Source organism: Telopea speciosissima, chromosome 9 (genome assembly GCF_018873765.1).
Source record: "Telopea speciosissima isolate NSW1024214 ecotype Mountain lineage chromosome 9, Tspe_v1, whole genome shotgun sequence".
In the NCBI taxonomy this organism is placed as follows: domain Eukaryota; kingdom Viridiplantae; phylum Streptophyta; class Magnoliopsida; order Proteales; family Proteaceae; genus Telopea; species Telopea speciosissima.
The window spans coordinates 26655682-26665772 of NC_057924.1; positions in this window are offsets into that span (position 1 = coordinate 26655682).

A 10091-nucleotide genomic window follows, 5' to 3' on the forward strand; every position below is an offset into this window, starting at 1 on the left:
TCAAGTTCATCAAATGCCTTTTCCAAGGCGCTAATCCACCATTTCGGCTGCATTGCCTCAGAATTTGACTTGGAAAACACAGGTGGATGGAGCTTCTTGAATCTCTCCATCACCTTAGCTGTAGAGTTTTCCGCTAAGTGTTGAGGCACAGGTGGTGGAAAAAGTATTGGCCGGTTGGGTGGTGGTGGTGGTACTGCTCGCTCTTGCATCATGGCCCCAAATTGTGTAAAAATTTGGCCCAGCAGCTCCTATTGTTGCTGCATGATCTGCATCATGGTGGTCATGAAGGTATTCACCTCTCCAGTTGCTATGCCTGGCTGAGGTGCAGCGGCAATAGCTTGGGCAACCATTGGTACCTCGACGAAGTAGCCGACACTTCAAAATTCTGAGCTTCGATTCCATCCGGCAGCTCAACTTCCTGAACAAATCGAGGGCATCTTCCTCGACGGCCACCTCGGTTGGATCTAGTGTTGACCATAATTGCTTTTCTGAAATAAGCTATATGTTCAATATTCCCCACACTTCTAACGAGGTCAACATGTAATTCCTAACTATCACATGTACATTACCTAATCCACAGTTCCAGTGAAATCATGTTATCATCCTAGTAAGGTGTGTTATTTATTGAATGTTTTTATTAAGTGGCTCATGTTCGTGGAGTATTTTATGCCATGATTTGTTATGCATGATGTTATGTTGAAGATTTATTTTAAACAGAAATTTCTTAGTTTATACTTGTGTCTAGCATGCAAGTCTCTCCAACTTCGTCCTGGTGATAAGAGCCTCCACATAAAGGTATCCTATATCACTCCTAACCTCGTCTGCTAAGGAAAGGTAGATGGCACAACTCTCGGATCCACTAGTATCTGCAAGTGCCAAGAAGACAATCAATCGGTTCTCGGCCCAGGACTGTATCTCTCGTATCCAGGCTAGTCTCTTCCTCAGTCGTCTAATGTATAGCATGTTGCTGGGGTTTCCAAGCCCGAACAACGCGATAAAGTCCTGTCATGGAGAATTTCTAAGTATTAGGTCACTATGGCTACTCAACTTAAAATTAAGTGCGGCACAATAGGAAAATTAAGTAGCATAGACAGGAAAATAAATAGGTCAACTCGAGGTTGCATACAGTGTTACAGTACCTACGGAGTCCTTATCTTGCTCGGCATCCTATTAGGTCTAATCCTCATTAGGCTAGGCTATAGGTATGGTAGGGCCTATTTACAGGCACAAAACTTTAGGTAATGCCTAAGCTTCCCAAGATTCTACAACCACACAATTCAATATGCCTATATATCTATGTTCAAGTTTTGCACAGTATCATACATACAGTATTTCGTACACATATGCATATAAACATATAACATTTAATTATTTAAATGTATAAGTTATGTCTAGAATATGCCATTTAAAAAGAAAATCTTATTTCCTTAAACCACTCACTCCTCATCTTATTAGTTTATTCCTATGTGGTTTTCTCCATTATTGTTTTATTTTTATTTAGTTATTTTATATTATTATTATATTATTACTACATATATTATTATTATTTTTTTTATTCACATAATCATTTGAATGCTGTAATGGTGTTAACCATACTATTTTAGGGTGGAATCTATAAGCTCATAAATAAAAATCTCAAAACTGCTATAATTTCCTTTCTCTGGACGATTCTCTGGGCGTTTAGCCCCATCGCCCAGAGAATCGGGGCCCAGGCTATATCAATCCGAGAGTTGTCATTTTCAACTCATTTCCTTCCTAAGTCTTCTAAACCTCTAGGGCAGAGCTCCAAAGGCTTCCTTGACTATTTCTACACCAAATCCAAGTGTCCTCACGAGTCCTCCGCGCATCCACGTGAATCTAGGGTAAGTTTTCTACACTTTTTCTCCTATTTTGGACTCCTGTCCATAGTTTCCTTGTCTTTTTGTTGGAAAATACAGATTTTTATGCCCTAATTTGTTTTTATTTTCCTTTCTTGCTTGCAACACCATGTCCACGTGGTAGGCATAGTATGGCAAGGAAGGCAGCGACCCACAAGCGTCTGCGGTCTGATCTTGCACCTTCTTCACCATCTACGGTACCCGCTGCCTCACCAGGAGAAGATTCCTCATCCGAGGAACCAGAGTTTGATCGGTTTTGGTTTTCTAGGTTTGAGCACTCGAAGGACTGGGCAAAATTCAAGTCCATAAACATAGTGAATGGAAGGGTGGTGCAAGTGGATGACTTCCACCAGAATGGCTTGTATGCCAGGTTTAATGCCCTAGGCTGGGCATCGATGCTATCACCCACACAGTCATGCTATCTGAACTTGGTTTGGTACTTTTATTGCAACCTTGTACCATCTGGGGCGCAAGGATTTGGTCTAGAGAGCAGGGTGAAGGGAGTTGATATGAGACTTACCATTGCCATCTTAGCAGAGATCTTGGGACTGCCTGACATAGGCGATAGGTGTTATTACAAGCCTCGGATAGATATTTCCGATATGTTTTCTCTGGAGACTAGGAGGACTGTCTTCAAGGCATTGACTGGAACAGAAGGGGTTCCGAGGTCTGAGGCTGATTACAAGCCTATAACTAGGAAAATTAGCAGGTGCATTTCTTACAACATTTATCCGAAGGGCAGAGACTGGGGTAGTATTTCTATGCTCCGGGCATATATCACATATTGTCTATTGGGGGCTGGTAAGGGGGGTCCGATGATCAACCTCCCATATTTGCTGATGCAGGTGATGCTCTATCACGCACAAAACCCATCTAATGGGAATTTGCCCTATGAGAAGTTCCTAACTCTTGTGTTCCAATACTTCAGGGTTACACTGGCTGGAGAGTACATGGATGGGGACAGGTTAAAACCCATTAGCAAGACTGCGATCCAGAAGATGAAGATGCAGGGGAAGCCTGAGAGCGATCCAGAGTTCGAGGAGGAGATGGAGCAGGAGGCAGCAGAGGGGACAGAGTTGGGTGAGCAGGAGGGAGATCAAGAGGGTACTGGGGTACAGCTTGTAGATTTTCCCACCTATGAGCCGACCGATGCTTCTAGTTCTCAGGTGCCAGAGTCCTACGGGTAGTCTGATATGATGGCATAGTTTCAGGGTCTCTACACCCAGCTGATTCAAATGTCGATGCGGATGGATCAAGGCTTCACTTCCCTGGAGGGGAGAGTAAGTTCAGTGGAGCAGCGCTTAGATTTCTAGGACTCCTACTATCGCATTGACTCCCAACAGACTCAGCCTCCACCGAGTGACATACCTCCCAAGGAGTAGCCTTCCAGCACCAGTTCCATGTTGTAGCCTGACTTGATGTAGTTTTTCTTTTGTTCATTTCCTACAAATGTAATTGGAAGTAGTACTTCCATCTTGAACTCTATGTAGTGGCTTCTACCACATCTAACTTTTTATTAAAGTTTAATGTGTGTTCTACCTTTTATTTACATTTACCCCCTGTAGCTTTTAATTATTACATGTTTTATTTTCTTGCAATTTCATTATCCCTAATCCGCTGTCTGTGAATGTAAAAAGAGCTTCTCGCTCTGATACCAAGCTCTGTCACACCCCAAACTACCCCCTAGGAGGATTAGGTAGGTGACCCAAATTGCATGACAGCAATCCGCCAAATCCCATAGATCTAGAAGCAATTAATCCATTCACAGACACACATCCTCCATAATACATCATGTAAAACTCAGAGTGCTGCGGAAAAACTATATTTACATTAAAACATTTGAAAAGCGTAGCAGTACAGGAAATGATAATATGTACAATACTGTGTCAGATCATTCCCTCACTCACTCCCACAGAGAAAACAATAGTATCTACCACTACCATAAACAAAAGAAATATATACAGGGCAAGGTAACCCGAGCCCCAAAAAGAAGAAAGCTAAAAAGTAGAAACGGGGAAAACTCCGTAAAAAACAAAAAGGAGTCACCAAGATAAAAAGTCAGAAACAACACCCTTCATGGGTCATCCTCAGCTACCACCGAGAACACATGCACCAACGGTATGACCTCCGTCCGAGTCCACACCAATATAGTCATAACCACCATGGCTCTCCTCCGGGTAATGAGTCTCCCCGCCATAGTGACATCCACCTGCAGGATCATCTAACAAAAAAACATATATAACAGAGTGTGAGCTCCACTGAGCCCGTGAAAGATAACATCATCAAGCATGCACATGCAATTACAACCATATGGACCCTACATGAGGTGTAGTTCATTTTATTTAATTAGCCACCTATCATCACAAACTAAGGTAGGTTAGTGCTACTACAATCCCTAATACATGTATCCCTGGTGCGGGCTTTTAACCCCTTCCCGCGATACACCCATTGAGTTGTCTGAGAGGACTAGTCAGCTCCCGCAGCTTTCAACAAAGTCAGCCTGACCAGCCCTCTATGATTAACCTGTGAGGCATCCATCCTTTTTCATTTCTTTTCCTTTCTCTGGCTTATAGCCCATAATCACCTTTTCAGTGCAATCACATTTCTTTCTTTTCTTTTCTTTTCTTTTCTCATTCATATGGTCACTCCCACAGGCATCCAACACCTTAACCCCTGTTGGCAAGGGCGCGCAACACAGGTGATGAAACTCTAGCCCAATATGTCTATATGGCATCGTATGAGTCGGGTGGTATCAACCGTATCCCATTCTAAGGGCTACCATAGGCCTCATTTCCAAGCCGGCTATGGCATCGAGTCTAACAATCACATACAACATACAATATTCAACCATAGATTCCAGCAGTCAACACATTGTTGTTTCCAAATTTCAAGATTTAATGAATTAAATATACAGCACAATTCCATTATATTATAATTCATTTCATCATATTAGTTATGTTAAATTTACATATACGATGACATTTCACTCACCTTGGTCTGATCCTACTGGTTTAGCTGTTGGTTCAGTTCCGGCCGGTGTCTGGCTATGCACCTCGAGCATGGGATCAAACCCTAATGTAATAAATAAAAAATGTGTTATTTTAATATTCAAAACTATTTTGGATAACCTAGTGCTGGTCTAGACTCACTGGTCTGACTCGGTGTTCAGTCTGGTGTCACTTGGAATTCTCCGGGTCTTGTACTGGGCTTTCAGGTCCATGTCCCGATACATCGTCCAGAGATGTGGATCAGGGTCAGATCTGGTATTTATCAGTGTAATTAGTTGTACATGGTTTTGATAGTCGTATCAAATAACTCCCAGGTTAGCAGTTCAACTGGACCATCCCTGACATGGTTACCAGGCCCTGTGGGGCCCACTTGGGTACCCAAGGTATGGATAACATTGAACAGATGTGAAGAGGGGTATTTTGGTCATTTACCACCTCCTCACATTTTGTATGGCCCACTGGTGAAGGCCCACAGAGACAGGATAGTAGTACAACCCACTTTCCATCTCAGTGCATCACCGAGAGCCTGTTTAAGGCATGAACAGGCCCTTTTTCTTGGATTTTTCTGCATGGACAGTGCTGGGGTCGATCCTAAATGCATGTAGGGTGGTTAGGGACCCCATGAGGAGTGGAATCCAATGGTCCTCATGGATCATAGCTTGGTTCCACCATTTGGTAGCCAAGAGCTGTCCAGACAGCTCAGAGAACAGCAGCCCAGTTGTGTTCCAGCTCAAAGCCACGGTTTAGGCTGCATGCAAGGATGATTCCACGTATAATATTATAGTAGGAAGCTGTTCCTACACAAAGCTAGGCAAGGAGCAGCTTATATGCTCATATATAAGCCCAGACTGCCTGTTCTGGGTGTAACTGCGCAGTGCAGTCTGGCACAGAGACTGATCTTAGTCTCATATGTAAAACGGCAGGTAAATCACACAAAATATGCTCAGATCTTACATGCAACAGGTTTACATGTTAGATCTGAGGCAACACAAGGCAGGCATCAGGTGTTCTGGGCCTTCCTTAGCCAGTTTCACCACCACAGAGCAAAGATCCATAAGAGAATATAGGGAGCAGCAGCATAAGGAGGTAAGGACATATATACCTGATGTTGATCTAGGGTGCATGAACAGAGGCCGGATGCAAGGAGTGATCTCCCTCCTTCCTTCCTCTTCTTCTCCTTCTCTCTCTTTTCCTTCTCTTTTTCCTCTCCTTTCTCTCCCTCCACGATTTGAATAGTGTAAAGGTTCTAATTTTGGGCTGGACCTGCCTATTTATAAGCCAGCCTTATTTAAGGCCTGTTTGGCTGCCAGCCCCCTATTCCAAGAATGTGTTTTTAAACTAATTTTGAGCTATTCTGGCAACTCAAGTGGGGTCCACAGTGGTCCAAGGGTAGGTAACGGTTCCTAAAATTCCCATCTACCCCTAGAGGGTGTCCATGGTTTGTATGGGTGGTCCCCATATGTCTGGAGTCCAAAATACACCATTCAGCCACTCTGGGCGATTCACTGGGTGATTGGGTCAATCGCCCAGTGCATTACCTAGAGAATACAACAAAGATGTAAATGTTATGTGCTTACATAGGGGCTTGGCCCAAGGCTTAGGCTTTGCACCAACACCTCACCCAGGGTCTAATACACATCTTTATAGGTGTGGGCCCCATATTTATGGATAGGAGAGAGAGTACCTGGGGTTGATGCAGTACATTATGCTATGGGCAGTACAATTGCATGTGGCTGCAATCCATCTTCTGGCAGGTTCGTAGGAGGACATCCTTGGAGGTTCAACTACTGGAGTAATACTCCACAAGGTGTTTGGATGTCTAGCCAGAGGTCGCTGTCCTTTATTTAAAATTTTCCAGCCGGTTAGGGGTAGGCTTGACAGTCAACATCACCATCAATCTCCGTATCGAAAGGAGTCTTCCCGCCATCGAAATATCCACCTGCAGTATCATCTGAAAGAAAATATACTAGAGTATGAGCTCCACCGAGCCCATGAATGAAATATAAACCATGCAAGCACAACCATGAGTCTATATGCATGAGATTCATTAATATTTATTAAGCCACCCAGCAACAAAACTAATGCAGGTAGAAGTGCTACTACAGTCCCCAATACATGTATCCATGGTGCAAGCTTTTAACCCCTTCCCGCGATACACCCATTGAGTTGTTGGGGAGAACCAGTCGGCTCCCACATCTCCTCCCAAGGTCAGCCTGACCAGCCCTCTATGATTGGCCTATGATACCATCTTTCTTGAAGACGGGTACCCAACCGGATAATTCCCCCTGGGTATTAGCTCTCTCACAGACATCCAACACCTTAACCCCTGTTGGTAGGTTCGTCACATGGGTGATGATACCCTAACCATATGCATTCTACATGTTATAGTATGAGTCGGATGGTGCCCCGCAGCCCATTCTATGGGCCACCACCAACCTCATTTCCAAGCCAGCTACGGCATCTAGGCTAGCAATTATATGTAAGCAATTTCATCAGCAGTTCTCCAATAAATCCGATAAGAGAATAAGAGTTTATAAAGATAGAAAAGTAAATTGTTGTTGTTCATAACTCATCAGTTATGTTACACCTACATGTATAGTGTAATTCCACTCACCTTGATCAAATCCTGATTTCCCTTTGGTTTGTTGGGTCTCAGTTGGACTTTAAAACTGCTCTTTGCACCTAGGGCTATAACCCATGTTAATGGGGGCATTGGAATATGTTAAATATTGTTTTAGAAGAGTTTAGAGTCCTAGGGTTACCCTGGGCTAGGTTGGCTTCAGATCCAAACACAGAATAATGCTAACAGCATCACTGGGACTTGCACTGGGCCTTTGGTGGATCTCCCAGTGGATCGCCCAGAGGGCTAAATACAGCAACAGAGGGGGTTTCTTCCTAGCATTCCATTTTCTTACTTCACATCAGCCTTGAGAGTTGTTGTCAAACCTGCCCCTAACTAGCTGGGAATTTGATTGAAGGACAGGAACCCTTGACATGGCATCCAAAGACACTGTGGAGCATCACCCCAGTAATTGAATTTAATGGAGAACCCCCGAGGATGTCCTCGTACATACCTGTCAGAAGATGGATTGCAGACCCTTGCAGTTGTATAGCCCACTGCATAATGTACAACCTGGACCCCAGGTATTCTCTCTCCTCCTCAAAATGTGGGGCCCACACCTAAAATGGGGTGCATTTGACCCTGGGTGAGGTGTAGGTGTAAGGCCCAAACCATGGGCCAAACCCCTATGCAAGCCCCATTGTGATACAGCTTTGTTGTATTCTCTGGGTGATGCACTGGGCGATGCACACATCACCCAGTGAATCGCCCAGAGTGGGAAAAATGAATATTTTAATCAACAGAGGTGTGGGAACCACCCATACTAGCCATGGGCACCCTCCATAGGTTGATGGAAGTCTTGGGAACCACCACATACCCCTGGACCCCTGTGAATCCCACCAAAGTACCCAGAATGACTGAGAATCAGTCTAAAAATGCATTCTTGGAATGGACCTAAGCTGCCAAACAGGCCTCAGTAGGGAGCTGGTCTATAAATAGGGAACCCCAGCCTCATTTTAGAGGTTCCAAACACTATTGAAACCATAGGAGAGAAAGAAAAGAGAAAAGAGAGAAAAGTGAAGGAGAGGAAGAAGAAAGGAAGGAGAAGAAGGGGAAGAGCTCACCCTTGCATTCAACTAGCTCCAGCAGCCTACCAAACCTGATTCAGGTATAAAAACTATACCCATACCTGCTGCTATACTGCTGTTATTGTTCTTCTCCAAGGATCTCTACAGTTTGGATGAGTTTTTGGTCATGGGCAGCCCAGATTACTTGGTGGCTGCCATGTACAGCTTCAGATCTAACATGCAAGCTGAATGCATGGAAGATCTGAGCTTTTTAATGATGTTTTTGCTAATGTGTTGCTCCTGAGATCGAAATTCATCCCTATGCCAGACTGCACTGCACTGTTGCACCAAGAATAGGAAGTCTGGGCTTGGATCTGTGCACACAAGCTGCTTTCAGCCTTGTACCATCTATGTTGCAGTAGCCTCAGACCACCCTACTTCACGTAGGAATACCCTTGCATGCAGCCCAATCCATGACCATATGTTGGAACACAGCTAGGTTACTATTCACTGGGCTGTCTGGGCAGCCAAGTGGTGGGCCCAGGTCATGATCCATGTGGACCATTGCAAACTACTCCACATGGGGTCCACAATGACCTAACATGCATAAGGGGTCGACCAAGGCACTGCCTATGGTGCAATACCGAAGAAAATGAGCCTGTTCACGTTCTAAACAAACTCTAGGCGATGCACACATCACCCAGTGCAAAGCCCAGAGGATTAAACAAGGCTGATATGCAGATCTGACCATGGGGGTTTCCACCAATGGACTGTAAACAGTGTAAGGAGGTGGTAAATGACTAAAATACCCCTCCTCACATCTGTCCACATTTATTTATACCTTGGGTACCCAAGTGGGCTCCGCAGGGCTTGGAAACCCTGTCTATGTTGGTCCTGCAGCACTGCTGACCTAAATACTATTTTATAAGGCTATTAGGACCATAAACCATGTACTATAGTGGTAAATTACCATACTGACCCTAAACCACATTCTCCGGATGATGTACCAGGACGTAGACCTAAGGCCCAGTGCAAGACCCAGAGAATTCCAAGTGATACCAGACTGAGCACCGAGTCAAACCAGTGAGCCTAGAACAACACTAGGACATCCAAGAGTAATTTTAAATATTAAATAACACATGTTTGATCTAATAGTTTAGGATCTGATCCCGCGCTCGAGGTGCACTGCCAGCCTGCAGTCGAAACTAAAATTGCAACTGATCTCATAGAACCAGGCCAAGGTGAGTGAAATGTCATCGTGTGTGTACGTGAAATAATATGCTGAATGTAATTTCATAACATTAATACTATGATATATGTTTAATTCAAGTCTTATAAATACAATGCAACATTGTGTGACTGTTGAACACCTCTGTTAAATATTCCATGCTGATTGTGTATGCTAGACTAGATGCCATAGCCGACTTGGAAATGAGGCATGTGTTATCCCGTAGAATGGGACGCAGTTGACACCACCCGACTCATACGATGCCATATAGACATGGGGTTATAGTTTCATCACGCGTACTACGCACCCTTTCCAATAGGGTTTAAGGTGTTGGATGCCTGTGGGAGCAAC